Here is a 19,471-nt window from a genome sequence, read left to right as displayed (position 1 = left end):
AAACCGGATGGAATAGCATGCCGCTGCAAGATGCTGTGGTAGCCATGCTGGTTCAGTATGCCTTCAATTTTGAATAAATCCCCAACAGTGTCACCAGCAAAGCACCCCCACACCATCACACCTCCTCCTCCATGCTTCACTGTGGGAACCAGGCATGTAGAGTCCATCCGTTCACCCTTTCTGTGTCGCACAAAGACACGGTGGTTGGAACCAAAGATCTCAAATTTGGACTCATCAGACCAAAGCACAGATTTCCACTGGTCTAATGTCCATTCCTTGTGTTCTTTAGCCCAAACAAGTCTCTTCTGCTTGTTGCCTGTCCTTAGCAGTGGTTTCCTAGCAGCTATTTTACCATGAAGTCCTGCTGCACAAAGTCTCCTCTTAACAGTTGTTGTAGAGATGTGTCTGCTGCTAAAACTCTGTGTGGCATTGACCTGTTCTCTAATCTGAGCTGCTGTTAACCTGCGATTTCTGAGGCTGGTGACTCGGATACACTTATCCTCAGAAGCAGAGGTGACTCTTGGTCTTCCTTTGCTTGGGCGGTCCTCATGTGAGCCAGTTTCTTTGTAGTGCTTGATGGTTTTTTGCAACTGCACTTTTCAAAGTCATGAAAATACAGAAAAATCTTTAAATGAGAAGGTGTGTCCAAACTTTTGGTCTGTACTGTACATAGCGTGTATATGAATATAGTGTTTATATGTACATAATGTGTATTAGTGTAGAGTGTGTACATACATAGTGTCTGTATATGTATATAGTGTTTGCATGTGATAGTTTGTGCATTAAACATCTTGAATTACATTGTAAGCGACGCTGGGTATGAGGGTTGTGTGCTATGCTGTGGCGTATTGTGCCGCAATCTAAATATCAGAAATTGTAAACTAATTCATACATTGCAAAGTGTTGTATTATAAACATCATGTGACTAAGAAAAGGTTAATTGTGCAAATAGCCTTCATCTTGTAGCTACAGCTGCAAATTCAGAGAATCTTCCCATGAACAAAAATAGGAAAAAGAAAGAAAAAGCTGCTTTGATGGTATTTTTTTTGTTTTTGCCAAACAAGATGAAGCAATCAAGTAAGTGATCTCAGCAGGAGATATCAAATGAAGTCTATGTGGTCCACGCTGTATACTTACTTTAAAAACTCTCAATATGATCCCCTTTTCTTAATAATGTGGAACAACTTTTCATTGTGGCGTGAAACTTTTCTTTTTCTGCTGCTTGCTGATATAATCCACGGCAGGTAACATGGATGATCTCAGCGCCTCCTCCCAGGGCAGGTCATATGGGCACATCCTAACACCCTTTGTTTTCTCCTGGAACTTCCATTATTAATCGCAAAATAGATATAAAGGCTGAGCCAGTCGTTCCTAGTGCAGCCATTCCTCTGACGGGATGCTCTAAGCCACAGGATGCCTGGCAGCGTTACTTAGTGCCCCTAACAAAGCCAATAAGAAGGTGGCACTGAGTGGCTGTCTGCTGGGTACAGAGAGGCAATGCTAGGAAGGATCAGGTACTGGAGCCCTGGAGGGAGGTTAGAATTAGAAGCCATCAATCATTTTTGGACACTGCGAGGTGCGGCAGGGACACATAAAACACCATTATATTGCAGCAAGTCACAAAGATGTGCGGTTGTATCACCTCACATCAAAGTGAATAAATCACAATGCTACCAGCCTGGACACATAGTTTTCCATCTGCAATGCGGATCATCAGATCTCCACTTACATTCCTTCTGTAACCTGCAGCAAAGAAATCTTCATTGCATTATCAGAGATCAGACTCATTACCTCCTGGGGGGAATATCCTCGCCTCCTGTAGATTTCAGCACCACGTGTAAAAGGGTCAGCTCATGGGGAAGTGCAGAACTGCTGTACAGTACACACTTGGGAAGGATGACACTGGATGTGCGCAGACACAGACTGCAACGTGTCCCCACCCTGTCATGTACAGAGCACAGCCAGATGCTCCAAGCCCCTTGTCCTCCAGTGATCAGTGAAAGAAAACGCCCTTCACATCCCGGGGGTATGATATGGATCGCTTATTCCCAGGCAATGCCCCGCATACTGATGACGAAAGATGGGAGGCTGGAAAAAAAAAGAAGCTCTGTCCCTCCCTCACATCAGAAGTAGATCAAATATATTGCTACCCAGTGCTAAAAATACAAGCCGTCTCATGACTGCATCTACAGACCATCCATCCAAACCCACGCCGAATACAGTGAAGAGACTTAATGCAGTGATGATGTCATAGGACAACCATTATATTCACAGCATACTGATGTGCCAGCTGGTGCCCAATGGTCCTCCATCAAATAATTCAGATCAAAATATTAAAAGTAGGAAAAACAATGCAGAGAGAAGTAGATGCACCATATTGTAGCTGAAGATACCAAACTCATGGGTTTATTAATGGATGATATTAATTATGGACCAAATAGGCATAAATCAGCCCCAAAGACGTAATGTGTTATTATTATTAGACATTTTTATATTATGCTGGATCAGACAATCAAATCAGTATGTTTCACAGTGGTTATACTGAAAGGGTTATTCTCATCTTAAATGGTAAAATTGAAAAAGGCATGTAAAAAACAATATGCAAACTGCCTCTTCAGAGAGGAAGAGGACTTGAACTCTATAGCGCCATCTGTTGGAAACAGCAATCCTACAAGTCACACCGCAATAAGTTTGCAAAGTTGGCACGAGGGGGGTGTCGGTACAGGGGTAGCACTGCTGCAGCAAGGTATGTCCTCTGAAAGCCGGAGGAGTGTCAGCTCCAGTAAGGGGGGAAATAGTAGAGCAGGGCAGGCCAGGCAGGTGCTGGTAGTGGGGGACTCAATTATTAGGGGAACAGATAGGGAAATCTGTCACAAAGACAGGGATCGTCAAACAGTGTGCTGCATACCTGGCGCTCGAGTCCGGCACATCGCTGATCGGGTTGACAGATTACTGGGAGGGGCTGGTGAGGAACCAGGGGTCATGGTGCACATTGGCACAAATGACAAAGTTAGAGGTAGGTGGAAGGTCCTTAAAGATGATTTCAGGGAATTAGGCTGCAAGCTTAAAGCAAGGACCTCGAAGGTGGTATTCTCTAAAATACTACCTGTACCACGTGCCACGCCAGAGAGGCAACGGGAGATTAGGAAGATAAATAAGTGGCTCAGGAACTGGTGTAGGAAGGAGGGGTTTGGGTTCCTGGAGAACTGGGCCGACGTCTCAGTTGGCTACAGGTTCTACGCTAGGGACGGGCTGCACCTCAATGGGGAGGGTGCAGCTGTGCTGGGGGAGAAAATGGCTATAAGGTTGGAGGAGTGTTTAAACAAGGGATTGGGGGGGAGGGTATTCATTTTATAGGTGGGGAAGATAGTGCAGATAGTGACCTGGGCACAAATAAAGAAATTGGGGGTGGGGTTAGAAGAGTCAATATAGTAAGAAGGAATAGAGGTACAGAGAGATATATAAAATGCATGTACACTAATGCCAGAAGCCTCACCAACAAAATAGAGGAATTAGAATTAATTTTGTTGGAAAATAATTATGACATGGTGGGGATATCTGAGACATGGCTGGACAAGAGCCATGACTGGGCAGTTAATTTACAGGGCTATAGTATGTTCAGAAATGACCGTACAAACAAGCGAGGGGTGTGTGTGTGTTTACATGTAAAATCATCCTTAAAACCCATCTTGTGTGAGAATATATGTGAATCTAATGAAAATGTAGAGTCCCTGTGGGTGGAGATAAGGGGAGGGGGAAAAAATAATAAATTACTGATAGGGGTTTGTTATAAGGCTATGTGCCCATGATGCAGAAATGAAGCAGAAAATTTCTGCAGCATTTCTGCATCTCCCTGGCAGAAAAAACGCATGCAGATTGTGCATGCGTTTTTCCTGCAGAATACATGCGGATCCACATGCGGATTCACTTGCGTTTCCGCATGCAGATTGACAAGCGCTTTCCATGCGATAGCATCACTTGGAAAGTGCTTGACAACTAGGTCACACAGTATAAATCCATGCAAACAGCATGGATTTATACAGTGTGAACCGTAAAAATTAAAACAAATAAAGCTATACTCACCCCCGAGGCCCCGGCGTGGCTGCAGCGCTGCTTCCTGGCTGGTTCCCGGCTATCAGCATATCGCGAGACAGAGCGGTGAAGGGCCTGCGGTCACATGACTGTGACTTCACCGCAGGTCCTCAAGCGATGCCGGCATTCAGAGAGAAGCCTTCGGAAAGGTGAGTATAAACTTTATTTGTTATTTTATTCTTTTTTTACAGGTAGAATGGTACCCAGGTCTGGAAGAGAGTCTCCTCTCCTCCAGAACTGGGTACCATCCGCACATAGAGACGCATAGAAGCCGCTTGTAAAAATGTACAGTCGCGATTTCTATGCGTCTCAATGCAAGTCAATGGCGGGAGTTCCGCTGCACTTCCGCAAAATTAAATGACATGCTGCGGATTTTTGTACGCAGCATAAACGCTGCGGAAAAATCCGCAGCATGTGCATAGAACATGCGGAATCCCCTTGGGGACCATGGGGTGCGGATTACCTAGCGTTTCACAAGCGTTTATGCTGCGGAAATTCCGCAGCATAAACGCTTGAAAAACGCTACGTGGGCACTCAGCCTAAGTCTCCAAAAATAATGGAAGCAGCGGAGAATATCCTCATAAAGCAAATAGATGAAGCAGCGACTCAATTAGAAGTCATTATTATGGGGGACTTCAACTACCCTGAAATACATTGTGGAACAGAAACCTGTAGTTCAAGCAAAGGTAATAGGTTTTTGACAACTATGAGAGACAATTACCTTTCACAACTGGTTCAGGACCCAACAAGAAGGGGGGCACTGCTAGACCTAATATTAACCAACAAGCCAGACCGCATATCAAATATATGAATAGGGGGTCACTTGGGTAATAGTGATCACAAAATAATAAGTTTTCATGTATCCTTTAATAAGATGTGTAGTAGAGGGGTTACAAGGACACTAAACTTCAGGAAGGCAAATTTCCAACTGTTGAGAGATGATCTTAGTGCAATAAACTGAGACGATATCCTGAGACATAAAACTACACAAAGCAAATGGGAGACATTTATTAGCATCTTGAATAGGACCTGTGCACAATATATACCCTATGGGAATAAACATGCTAGAAATAGGAGGAAACCACTATGGCTAAATAGAGCTGTAAGGGGCGCAATAAGTGACAAAAAAAAAGCATTAAGGCTGCATGCCCACGTTGCGGATTACAAGCGTTTTTGCTGCGGATTTTCCGCAGCGGAAACGCTTGTAAAACGCTTGGTAATCCGCACCCCATGGTCCCCAATGAGAATCCGCAAGTTCTATGCCCATGCTGCGGATTTTTCCGCAGCGTTTATGCTGCGTTCAAAAATCCGCAGCATGTTCATTAATTTTGCGTTTCCGCAAGCGGAATTGCCTTATACAATGCAATAAAAAACGCAAGGCAATTCCGCATGTCGAAAACGCATGAAAAACGCGCGATAAACGCTTGCGGAATTCCGCATGCGTTTTTCCGGGAGAGGACATGCGGTAATGAAGCAGAAATTTTCTGCTTCATTTCCGCAACGTGGGCACATAGCCTTAGAGAAATAAAGCAAGGAGGTAGTGATGAGGCATTAAATAAATACAGAAAATTAAATAAATTCTGTAAAAACCAAATCAAGGCAGCAAAGATTGAGACAGAGAGACTAGAGAAAGTAAAAATAATCCCAAAATATTCTTTAACTACATAAATAGTAAAAAACTAAAAAATGATAGTGTTGGCCCCCTTAAAAATAGTCTGGGTGAAATGGTGGATGAGGATGAGGAAAAAGCCAATATGCTAAATGATTTTTTTTTTCAACAGTATTTACACAAGAAAATCGCATGACAGAAAACATGATTAGTGATGACAAAAATTCTCCATTAAAATGTCACTTGCTTAACCCAGCAGGAAGTACGGTGGCGTCTAAAAATCACTAAAGTTGGCAAATCCCCGGGCCCGGATGGGATACACCCGCGAGTACTGCAGGAATTAAGTAATGTCATAGATAGACCATTATTTTTAATCTTTAAAGATTCCATAATAACAGGGTCTGTACCACAGGACAGGCGTATAGCAAATGTGGTTCCAATATTCAAAAAGGGGACAAAAACCGAACTTGGAAATTATAGGCCGGTAAGCTTAACCTCTACTGTGGGTAAAATCCAGGAGGGTTTCCTAAGAGATGCTATACTAGAGTATCTGAAGAAGAATAACCTCATGACCCAATATCAACATGGGTTTACGAGGGACCGTTCCTGTCAAACTAATATGATCATCTTTTATGAGGAGGTAAGTTCCGGACTGGACCAAGGAAAAAACAGTGGATGTTGTGTATATGGACTTTTCAAAAGCTTTTGATACGGTTCCACACAAAAGGTTGATACATAAAATGAGAATAATGGGGATAGGGGAAAATATATGTATGTGGGTTAAGAACTGGCTCAGTGATAGGAAACAAAGGGTGGTTATTAATGGAACACACTCAGACTGGGTCTCAGTTAACAGTGGGGTACCACAGGGGTCAGTATTGGGCTCGCTTCTTTTTAACATATTTATTAATGACCTTGTAGGGAGCATACAGAGTAGTATTTCAATATTTTCAGATGACACTAAACTCTGCAGGGTAATCAATACAGAGGAGGACAATTTTATATTACAGGAGGATCTATGTAAACTAGAAGCTTGATAAATGGCAAATGAGCTTTAAAGGGGATAAATGTAAAGTAATGCACTTGGGTAGAGGAAATAAAATGTATAATTATATGCTTAATTGTAAAACACTGGGCAAAACTGTCACTGAAAAAGACCTGGGTGTATTAGTGAACGACAAGCTCACGTTTGGTGGCCAGTGTCAGGCAGCTGCTGCAAAGGCAAATAAAATAATGGGATGCATTAAAAGAGGCATAGATGCTCATGAGGAGAATATAATTTTACCTCTATACAAGTCACTAGTGCGACCACACTTAGAATACTTTGTACAGTTCTGGTCTCCGGTGTATAAGAAAGACATAGCTGAACTAGAGCGGGTGCAGAGAAGAGCGACCAAGGTTATTAGAGGACTGGGGGGGTCTGCAATACAAAGATAGGTTATTACACTTGGGGTTATTTACTGTGGAAAAACGAAGGCTTAGGGGTGATCTTATTACTATGTACAAGTATATGAAGGGACAGTACAAAGACCTTTCTACTGATCTTTTTACTCTGAGGCCTGAGACGGGGACAAGGGGGCATCTTCTACGTCTGGAGGAAAGAAGGTTTAATCATAATCACAGACGTGGATTCTTTACTGTAAGAGCAGTGAGACTATGGAACTCTCTGCCGCATGATGTTGTAATGAGTGATTCACTACTAAAATTTAAGAAGGGCATGGACGCCTTTCTTGAAAAGTATAATATTACAGGTTATATATACTAGATTCCTTGATAGGGCGTTGAGGCGTAGGGAACTAGTCTGGAGTCAGGAAGGAATTTTTTTCCCCAATGTGGAGCTTGGTGTTTGCCACGTTTTTTTTTTGCCTTCCTCTGGATCAACATGTTAGGCTATGGATTGAACTAGATGGACTTAGTCTTCCTTCAACCTTAAAAACTATGTTACAATCGACCCCTTAACGAGTCGTGCAATATGTCTTAGGATAAAAGCCAAATCAGAATCTCAATTTGCAGTCATGGTGTTTCAGGCTATTGCCCCTTGTCAGTGCAAAGTATGAGAAATGATTTGGCTAGATGAGATGCTCTGGACAAAGGTCGAAGAGTAATGTTTCGCCTTGTGGAGAGTGACATACCAGCTCTGGCATGCCAAGGTAAAGAAGCTTATTCGCCGTAATAAGCAATTTTTGCAATTACTTGTTATGAAAATTCCTCTTCACTCTACGGAAGGGTTTTTAATGTTATTGTTTATGGCTCATTGTCTAGGTTATCGGCCATTGTTGCAGTCTAGTACTTGAAGCCAAACATGTGCAGTGCTTACAAGCTCTTCCCAATATAGATTGTAAGTGCTGCTCTGAAGCTGGTCAGGATTACGGAGCATACTTTTAGCTCCCAAACCCAGCTAGCTTTAGTGCCACCATGCTCCTCGGATGCCGCAGAGGCAAAGCTGCCTCATATAGCAGCATTGGAGAGCGCACAATTCAGGCCAGCGGCAAGACGGTGCAGCTGGTCCGCGATGTCAATCAAAGAAGGGCACACATCTACCTCAGCAAAACTGAAGCTGGGAAGCAGTGGAGAGGGGTGTTCCTGAAAAGACATCATGGGACAAACCCTTTAAAGTGGTTGTCCACTACTAGGACAACCCCTTCTTGAACTAATTGTTTGACTCTGATAAAATAATAAAGCTTATGCTTACCTCCCGTGCTGGTGCCGTTCCAGCGGTGTCAGTACTCACGGTCCCGGGCTCTCGTGCTGTTGTTGTGACACGTGACGCCGGCGCCCAATCAGCGCTAGAGTCAATGTCCCCGCCTACGTACGGATTGAACATGAAGAGGAAGTCCAGGCTGCAGCTGCTCGGACTTCCTCTTCATGTTCAATCGGTACGAAGGGGGAGACAGTGACGTCAGCGTTGATTGGGCACCGGCGTCATTTCCTACACCAGAGCCCCGGGACCGCGAGTACTGACACTGCTGGGAAGGCGCCAGCATGGAAGGTGAGTATAGGCTTTTTTATTAAAGTACAAGTAAAATTTATGAGATTTCAGAAATCTCATGCACACACTTGTTTTTTTCTCCAAAAGAATTTGAGAATTTTAGTGTTTTTTGAAATCTGCAGCATGTCAACTCTTTCAGTGGTTTTTCACACATAGAAAGCAATGAGAAAGTGTTTCGCAGTGTTCTTGATGAGTAAAACTAAACTTCATCAAACATGTACTTTGGACAAAGTATGTAATTTGCACCTAAAAGAAGCATCAATGCCACGAAAAGCCCTGTGAAAACACTGAAAAATGGGAGTTTTGAACACAGCATTTTATTGTCAAGAGAACAAATTTTGTCTAAAGAAAAAAAACAAAGTATAGTAAAAATTTTCTACATTCTTCCCAACTTTTCCTTAACCACTTCGCACCAGAGCCTGTTTTTGCCTTCGTGACCGGGCCAATTTTTTCAATTCTGACCACTGTCACTTTATGAAGTAATTACTCTGGAAGGCTTCAACGGATCCCACTGATTCTGAGATTGTTTTTTCGTGACATATTGTACTTCATGATAGTGGTAAAATTTCTTTGATATCACTTGCGTTTATTTGTGAAAAAATCGGAAATTTGGCGAAAATTTTGAAAATTTTGCAATTTTCAAACTTTGAATTTTCATGCCCTTAAATCAGAGAGATATGTCACACAAAATAGTTAATAAATAACATTTCCCACATGTCTACTTTACATCAGCACAATTTTGGAACCAAAATTTTTTTTTGTTAGGGAGCTATAAGGGTTAAAAGTTGACCAGCGATTTCTCATTTTTCCAACAAATTTACAAAAACATTTTTTTAGGGACCACATCATATTTGAAGTGACTTTGAGGGGTCTTTATGACAGAAAATACCCAAAAGTGACACCATTCTAAAAACTGCACCCCTCAAGGTGCTCAAAACCACATTCAAGAACTTTATTAACCCTTCAGGTGCTTCACAGGAATTTTTGGAATGTGGAAGAAAAAAATGAACATTTAACTTTTTTCACAAAAATGTTACTTTAGACCCATTTTTTTTTATTTTCACAGGGGTAACAGGAAAAAATGGACCCCAAAATTTTTTGTGCAATTTCTCTTGAGCGCGCTGATATCCCATATGTGAGGGAAAACCACTGTTTGGGCGCACGGCAGGGTTCGGAAGGGAAGGAGCGCCATTAGACTTTTTGAATGTAAAATTTGTCTGAATAATTAGCAGACGCCATGTTGCGTTTGGAGAGCTCCTGATGTTCCTAAACAGTGTTCCATAAGTGACACCATTTTGTAAACTAGACCCCTTAGGGAACTTATCTAGATGTGTGTGTGGTGAGCACCTTGAACCCCAAGGTGCTTCACAGAAGTTTATAATATTGAGCTGTGAAAATAAAATTTTCACATTTTTCCCACAAAAACGTTTTTCATCCCTTAATTTTGCATTATCATAAGGGTAAGGCTATGTGCACACGATGCAGAAATGAAGCAGAAAATTTCTGCATCATTTCTGCATCTCCCTGGCAGAAAAAACGCATGCAGATTGTGCATGTGTTTTTCCTGCAGAATACATGGGGATCCACATGCAGATTCACATGCGTTTCCGCATGCAGATTGACAAGCGCTTTCCAGGCGATTTTAGCATCACTTGGAAAGTGCTTGACAACTAGGTCACACTATATAAATCCATGCAAACAGCATGGATTTATATAGTGTGACCCGAGAGAGTGTATATACTTACCTCCGATGGCCCGCGCTGTCCTGCTCACTCCGTTCTCCCGGCTGCCGGCAACTTTGAATTGAAAGACCTGCCGACGTCAGCGTCACGTGACCCGTCACATGACTCTGACGTCACCGCAGGTCCTACAACTCACTGCAAGTGCCGGGAAGCAAGCAGGAGCGCTGCGCGGGCCGACAGATGGTAAGTATATATATATTTTTTATTTTATTCTTGTTTTACAGCTTTTTTAATGGTACCTGGGTGTGGAGGAGACTCTCCTCTCCTCCACACCCGGGTACCATCCGCACATTAGAACGCGCCAATTACGCAAGTACAGATGCAGTCTTGCGGTATTGGCGCGTTCTAATGCAAGTCAATGGCGGCGAAAATGCCGCATTTACGCAAGATTAAATGACATGCTGCGGATTTTTGAGCGCAGCGTTTACGCTGCGGAAAAATCCGCATCATGGGCACAGCACATGCGGATTTCCATTGGGGAACATTGCTTCCCTTCTACCATGCGTTTTTCATGCGTTTCCGCGGCGTTTACGCAACTGCAAAAACGCCGCGGAAACGCATGAAATACGCATCGTGTGAACTCAGCCTAATAGGAAAAATTGCACCATGAAATTTGTTGTGCAATTTCTCCTGAACACGCCGATACCCCATATGTGGAGGCAAACCACTGCTTTGGTGTACGGCAGGGTTCGGAAGAGAAAGGAGCGCTATGTTGGCTGGGATAGGTTGCAGACACCATGTCACATTTGAAGAGTCGCTGACATGCCGAAACCCCCACAAGTGACCCCATTTTGTAAACTACACCTCTCAAGGAATTCATCTAGGGAAGTAGTGAGTATTTTTTAATTTTTACATTTATACCATTGGGCAGTGAAAAAAGCATAATTATATTTTTACCACAAAAAATTGTTTTACCCTCAGATTTTACATTTTCACACAGGGCAATGGGTAAAAATGGTGCCGAAATGTGTCACACAATTTCTTCTAAAAGTGGCAATACCCCATATGTGGCTGTATCGTACCGCTCAGCCATACGGCGAGATCTGGGGGGGACGGAGTGCTATTTGACAATTGGAGAACAAATTATTGTAGAATAGGCATTTGGATTTGGGAGCACAAAATTTTCTGAATTTCTTTTGGGGGGCAAGGGCCATTTCGCTTTTCCAGAGCCTTTCTGCTACCAGTAACTTGGAAGTCCCTTATATTTTTAACAGATGACGGACCTGAGTGGGGACTAGCTTTTTTTGAGGACTGAGTTGAAGCTTTTATTGGGAACATTTTACGTAACATTTATCCGGCGCTCTAGGCTGAGCACTTACATCGGGGGTTTCCATCTAAATTTCCAAGTGATGTAATTCAGATGAAACCCCTGTGGGATCCATTCACTGTAATGAGGCAGCAGAGTTACTCTGGACTCCGTCTGGCCTCTGTTTAGCGGTGTCCTTTTTTTCAGAAGTGCACAAAACTGTGGCCAACCGCACTTTTATGCACGCCTAAAACAAATGACACCGTGGGATCCCAGGCCAGACGGCATCCACAGTGGCCTATATCTGCCTCATTACAGGGAATCTTCCGTCATGGGTTCCGGCTGAATCACATATTTCAGAGATTTACACGGAAACTCTGGAGTAAGTGCACTTTATGGTCTCCTGCTGTCTTTTAAGCTAGTGATTGATTGTTAATGAGTTAAATCTGTGTAGATCTAAGCAGATACGTCCCTATATATTGAGACTTAGTTAAGGGGCAGCATTTATGCGGGGGCATTTATGCATATAGCATTTATGCATACTTTATCGAAGAGCCATAATTTATCAAAGTGCCCTGGCAGTTAGAAAATGGCAGTTGGACAGGGCAGGAGACAGGTAAGACATGCAAGACAAACAAACAAACTTGCTTCCAGGTCATCTTTTTTGGCAAACAGTATTCACCATTTGTATCTGTGCCATTTATACTCTGGTTGCTACAATCATCCACATTCAGCGTTCTCCCACAAATGCGGCACACTTCATCCATATTAATCCCTCACTCCTCTCTTCTCCTATGTACAGTTGTCATGCTCTCTTCACAATGTTATACCACGCAGATCAATTCATTCCCACCATACAACGCAGGAAACGCTCTCACAAATCACTCAACCATCTGCTCACTCTCTGTATCATCCTTCTATTAGTCGCAGGTGATATTTCTCCCAACCCAGGACCCTCCAGTAATAATAACACTAACTCTTTCCCTGTTACATTCAGAAACCCTGCTAATCTCATTAATATTCCCTGCATATCTTCTGTCTCATTCAACTGTGCCCTTTGGAATGCACGCTCAGCATGTAATAAACTCTCTTACATCCATGACTTTTTCCTCTCTAATTCCCTCAACCTTCTGGCTCTCACTGAAACCTGGATCCAGCAGTCGGACACCACCGCCGCTGCAGCTCTCTCCTATGGTGGCCTACATTTCTCTCATACTCCACGACCTGACAACAGATCAGGTGGAGGTGTTGGTCTGCTTCTTTCAACAAAATGTACTTTTCAGGTTATCCCCCCTGTACCTTCCCTTCTTTTGAGGCCCACACAGTCAGACTCTACCGGCCCTTCTCCCTGCGAGTGGCGGTTGTCTATCGCCCTCCAGGTCCCCCCCGTCAATTCCTGGATCACTTTGCTGCCTGGCTTCCAAATTTTCTATCCTGCGACATCCCCACGATAATCATGGGAGACTTTAACATCCCAATTGGCGATCCTCTTTCCCCATCTGCCACGCATCTTTTATCACTAACCTCCTCCTTCGGCCTTTCACAGCTTGCTAATTCTCCTACACATGAGGACGGGAACACATTGGACCTGATGTTCTCCCGGCTTTGCTCAGTACATGACTTTACTAACTCTCCCCTTCCACTCTCTGACCATAATCTTCTTTCATTCTCTGTCAAGAACTGTGACTCTACTCAAGACACTCCCACCGTCCACACTTATTGAAATTTACGCGCCGTTAACACCCAGAAATTTATAAAAAGGTTGCAATCATCATTGGCCCCAATCTCCTCCCTCTCATGTCCCGACTCTGCATTGAAGCATTATAACAAAATAATGCTATGTGCCCTGGATGAAGCCGCACCTCCTACACAAAGAAAAATTCGGCATAGACTGCGACAACCCTGGCACACGCCTCAAACATGTCTTCTCCAGAGGTACTCCAGGTGCGCTGAACGGCTGTGGAGAAAATCAAATCTGCCCGAAGATTTCCTCCACTATAAATTTATGCTGAAAACATATAACTCTGCCCTTCACCTCTCCAAACAAACCTACTTTAACAACCTCATAATCTCACTTTCCAATAATCCTAAACGACTCTTTGACACGTTTCATTCTCTCCTCAATCAAACAACACAGGCCCCGACCACCGACCTCAGCGCTGACGATCTGGACAATTATTTCAAAGAAAAAATTGACCATATCCGACAGGAAATTTTCTCCAAATCCCCAAATGTTATGCATGCTCTCCCCCGCCACATTGTATCTTGCTCATTTTCTGACTTCGAACCAGTCACGGAAGATGAAGTGATCAGGCTCCTTGCATCTTCTCGCCCTACCACCTGCACCAGTGACCCTATTCCCTCACATCTCCTTCAGTCCCTTGCTCCAGCTGTCACCACTCACCTAACTAAAATTTTCAACCTTTCCCTCTCATCTGGTATCTTTCCCTCTTCTTTTAAACACGCCAGCATACAACCATTACTTAAAAAACCATCCCTCGACCAGAACTGCACGGCCAACTACAGACCTGTTTCCAATCTTCCCTTTATATCTAAACTCCTGGAACGCCTGGTCCATTCCCGTCTTATCCGCTATCTCTCAGACAACTCTCTTCTTGACCCTTTACAATCTGGTTTCCGCTCTTTACATTCTACTGAAACTGCCCTCACTAAAGTCTCTAATGATTTACTAAAAGCTAAATCTAATGGTCACTACTCCCTGCTGATTCTCCTGGATCTCTCTGCAGCATTCGACACTGTGGATCACCAGCTCCTGCTCACTATGCTCCGCTCTATTGGCCTCAAGGACACTGTTCTCTCCTGGTTCTCCTCTTATCTCTCTGACTGCTCCTTCTCTGTGTCTTTTGCTGGCTCCTCCTCCTCCCTACTTCCTCTTACTGTCGGGGTTCCTCAAGGATCAGTCCTAGGCCCCCTTCTTTTCTCCTTATACACCGCTCCTATTGGACAAACAATCAGTAGATTCGGTTTTCAGTACCATCTCTATGCTGATGACACCCAATTATACACCTCTGCTCCGGACATCACCCCTGCATTACTACAAAAGACCAGTGATTGTCTTTCTGCTGTGTCTAACATCATGTCCTCCCTCTGCCTAAAACTGAATCTGTCAAAAACTGAACTACTCGTCTTTCCTCCCTCCACTAACCTACCTGTGCCCAATATTGCCATTTCCGTTTGTGGCTCAACCATTACTCCCCAGCAACAAGCCCGCTGTCTTGGGGTCATTTTTGATTCAGATCTTTCTTTCACTCCTCACATCAAATCACTCGCTCGTTCATGTCATTTACACCTCAAAAACATCTCAAGAATCAGGACTTTTCTCACCTTTGACTCAGCAAAAACTCTTACTGTAGCTCTTATTCATTCTCGTCTTGACTATTGCAACGCTCTACTAATCGGTCTCCCTCTTACTAAACTCTCCCCTCTCCAATCCGTCCTGAACGCAGCAGCCAGGATCATATTCCTCGCCAACCGCTACTCCGATGCCTCTTCCCTGTGCCAGTCATTGCATTGGTTACCCATCCAATATAGAATTCAATTTAAACTTATCACGCTTACCCACAAAGCGCTCCATGCTTCAGTAGCCCCCTACATCTCCTCCCTTGTCTCAGTCTACCACCCTACACGTGCCCTGCGTTCTGCAAATGACTTAAAACTAAAATCCTCCATAATCCGAACTTCCCACTCCCGTCTCCAAGATTTCTCGCGTGCTGCGCCAATTCTTTGGAATGCACTACCCAGGACAGTTCGATTAATTCCCAATACCCACAGTTTCAAGCGAACCCTAAAAACACATTTCTTTAGACTGGCGTATCGCCTAAACACACTCTGTCCGTCCCAGTTTTCCCCCATATTAAAATCTAATTCAACTTCGGGTTCATACCAACCATGCACATAATAGCCTCTGTCAGGACTGCACACATACTGGCTGACGACCAGTCCATGTATTAATATTTATCCTATTCAGTATATCAAGGCTGCATTATACATTATACAATATATGTACTTTTTACCTTTTGTGTCTCCCCCACTTCCTCATAGACTGTAAGCTCGCGAGCAGGGCCCTCACTCCTTTCGATATGAGATATGCTTATTCTGTATTGTCTGTATATGTCCCCCCTAAAATTTGTAAAGTGCTGCGGAATATGTTGGCGCTATAAAAATAAAAACTTATTATTACTTATTATTATAAATGTAAGGCTCTGCGCCTTACTGCGATCTTTGGGAGACATAATAAACTAATCAGTAGCAGGTGAAGAATTGGTTTTATTTATTTTTTACGCCGTTCCTAGCGTGATATAACTGATTAGATTACTTTATTCTTCGGGTCGGTGCGATTACAGAGATACCAGATTTATATCGGGTTTTTATGACTGACAGCTGTCACACACTAAAAGACGCTTTCTTTTGCAAAATCTAGTTTTTGCATCGCCATATTTTGAGAGCTATAATTTTTCCAGATTTTGGCCGACAGAGTCATGTGACGGCTTGTTGTTTGCGGGACGAGTTGACATTTTTATTAGTACCATTTTTGGGTACGTGACATTTTTTGATCGCTTTCTATTCTGTTTTTTGGGAGGTAAAATTAACAAAAACCAACAATTCAGGAATTGTTTTTTGAGGTTTTTTTTTATGCCGTTCTGCGTGTGGTAAAAGTGATAAGGCAGCGTTATTCTTCGGGTCAGTACATTTACAGCGATACTACACTTACTGTATATTTTTTTATGTTTTGGCGCTTTTACACAATAAAACCATTTTATAGAAAAAATATTTTTTTTGCATTGCTTTATTCTGAGAGGTATAACTTTTTTATTTTTCGGCTGATGGAGCTGTATGGTGGCTTGTTTTTTGCGGAACAAGATGACGTTTTCAGCGGTACCATTTTTATTTCCATTTTGCTTTTTGATCGCATTTTTTTCCACTTTTTGTTTGGCGATATGAGGAAAAAGCATAGTTTTTTGCTCCGTTTTTTATTTATTTTTATTACGGTGTGCACAGAAGGAGTTAATTAGTGTGACAGTTTTATAGCTCGGGTTGTTTCGGACGCGGTGATACCAAATATGTGTACTTTTTTTATTTTTGCATAAATATACGGATTTATCGGTTTAATATTTTATTTTTTTATTTTTATTTATTTTGTAATTTTTTTTTAACAGTTTAAAAACATTTTTTTTTACTTTTTTTTTTACATTTTTACTTAGTCCCTGTATGGGACATTAATTTTTATTTTTCTGATCACTGATCTCATGTAATGTAATAGACATGTATTACATTACATGAGATCTTCCCTGACTGTTTCACAGTCAGTCTCCTGCCTGGCTTCAGCTGCAGGCTGAGCCAGGCAGGACACCATATATGGTAGATCTGGAGGCGGTCATGTGACCTCCAGCTGCCATAGCAACGTCAGGTCCTGGAAGGTATAAGGGGGCCGCCGGAGAGGTAAGTGGACGACCCCCTCTCCTCCTGCTGTCTTTTATATGCCGCGATCACTATAGATCGCGGCATATAGAAGACAGCAAAGGGTTAACATCACTGGGACCTGATCCAATCAGGTCCCGATGATGTTCCCTGTCAGAGCTATCGCTCTGCACCGCTCCCGCAGTGCTTGCAAGACCCTGGGGGTCCTGAGCGCTGCGGGACCACCCACCGTTTTTAAACGTCCGCGCTGCACAGAGCCCAGGCAGCGCGGACGTTTATCTACAGTGGGCGGTCGGGAAGTGGTTAAAGAGTAACCATCATTTCATTTTTATTTCCTAAATCAATAGTACATATGAAAATAAGCAACTTTGTAATGTATCTTATCAGAGAAATCTGCTTCTTTCTCCTCCAGAACTGATCTGTCATTCTCAATTCATGGTTAAAGTCTATAATCAGTGGAGACAGACTTTCCCATTACTGAGATAGGAGATAGAATCTTATCAGTAACAACTGCTATGTGCAAAGCAGTCATCAAAGCAAAAGGTGGCTACTTTGAAGAACCGAGAATATAAGATATATTTTCAGTTGTTTCACACTTTTTTGTTAAGTATATAATTCCACATGTGTTAATTCATAGTTCTGATGCCTTCAGTGTGAATGTACAATTTTCAAAGTCATGAAAATACAGAAAAATCTTTAAATGAGAAGGTGTGTCCAAACTTTTGGTCTGTACCGTGTATGTATGTATATATAACATATATATATATATACATACATACATACACGGTGCAGACCAAATACCAGGATGAGGGGTACAATGCATACCAGGATGAGGGGTGCCATGCATACCAGGATGAGGGGTGCCATGCATACCAGGATGAGGGGTGCCATGCATACCAGGATGGAGATCAGGGGTGCCATGCATACCAGGATGGGGATCAGGGGTGCCAGGATGGAGGGATGCCATGAATACCAGGATGAGGGGTACAATGCATACCAGGATGAGGGGTGCCTTGCATACCAGGAAGAGGGATGAGGGGGGCCATGCATATCAGGACAAGAATGAGGGGGGCCTTGCATATCAGGATAGGGATGAGGGGTGCCATGCATACCAGGATGGAGATCAGGGGTGCCATGCATACCAGGGTGGAGGGGTACAATGCATACCACGATGAGGGGTGCCATGCATACCAGGATGAGGGGTGCCATGCATAGCAGGATGAGGGATGAGGGGTGCCATGCATACCAGGATGGAGATCAGGGGTGCCATGCATACCAGGATGGGGATCAGGGGTGCCAGGATGGAGGGATGCCATGAATACCAGGATGAGGGGTACAATGCATACCAGGATGAGGGGTGCCTTGCATACCAGGAAGAGGGATGAGGGGGGCCATGCATATCAGGACAAGAATGAGGGGGGCCTTGCATATCAGGATAGGGATGAGGGGTGCCATGCATACCAGGATGGAGATCAGGGGTGCCATGCATACCAGGATGGGGATCAGGGGTGCCATGCATACCAGGATGGAGGGGTGCCATGCATACCAGGATGGAGGGGTGTCATGCATACCAGGATGGAGGGGTGCCGTGCATACCAGGATGAGGGGTACAATCAATACCGGGATGAGGGGTGCCATGTGTGACGCCCAGCTGCGCTTGGTATCACAGATCCTGGAAGAGTGCATTGATGGATTCCTCCACAAGAGGCCCCCATAACCATTCACACATCTCCACCTTCCACCTCAGACCAGCAGAGGGAGCCCGTTAGGGATATAAATAGGGGAGGTGGAGCCAGGCAGCAGTTAGTCTAGACTGGAGTCAACAGAGAACCAAGTCTGTTGAGAGAGTTCCTGCAGTAAAGAAGCCTGAGAGAGGTCAGTCTGCAGTGGAGCACAGTCAAGACTCAGTGTAGCTCAGGGAAGTGAGCTTTAGGTGTGCCGGCGCAATAAGATCGGTGAAGCGCGGCAAGCTGCCGCTAGTGTGAGTAGCCTAGTGAGGGCCCGAGTAGGCCGAAGGCGAGCGGAGAGTTAGTACATAGGGGGCAGAGGAGCTTAACTTGCTCACCCCGAAGAATTTACCGGACACCGGGTCCGAAGTTTACCGGGATCTCTATGACCCAGTAAGGCATAACCGGAATTCCTGGAGAACTAAAAGTCCCAGGATCGCTAAAGTGCTGATACGTAACAGAGCAGGGAGACGCTTAGGCCCCGCATACCGGGAGCGTAAACTCCAAGAGAAGGCCCTACCACAAGGTCAGCCAGCACAGGACAGAGACAAAGTTAGGCCTAGCTCCAGGCAGGTCAGAAACTTACTACGCAGAGGCAAGAAACAGGAGGCCCTAAACTCGCTCATT

At 43.8% G+C, this 19,471-nt stretch overlaps 1 protein-coding gene across 3 annotated transcripts in view; it reads right to left on the bottom strand.

The window, feature by feature from the left end:
• The window catches only part of CCDC92 (coiled-coil domain containing 92), a 52,986-nt gene that overhangs the window by 15,955 nt on the left and 17,560 nt on the right, over nucleotides 1-19,471 (bottom strand). Inside the window, exon 1 of one of the 3 annotated variants that reach the window (XM_073676170.1) lies at nucleotides 1,792-2,103. The exons of the other annotated variants lie outside the window; for them this stretch is intronic. The gene's annotated coding sequence lies outside the window, so the exon portion shown is untranslated. Of the gene's footprint in view, nucleotides 1-1,791; nucleotides 2,104-19,471 lie in introns of those variants that run through there. 3 annotated transcript variants of the gene reach the window in all.

This window comes from Phyllobates terribilis, unplaced genomic scaffold (assembly GCF_046119375.1).
Source record: "Phyllobates terribilis strain yellow unplaced genomic scaffold, ASM4611937v1 Scaffold_1__5_contigs__length_1240528914, whole genome shotgun sequence".
Taxonomy (NCBI): domain Eukaryota; kingdom Metazoa; phylum Chordata; class Amphibia; order Anura; family Dendrobatidae; genus Phyllobates; species Phyllobates terribilis.
The sequence above is the reverse complement of the archived record's forward strand: the minus strand, read 5'-3'. Positions and strand labels throughout refer to the sequence as shown.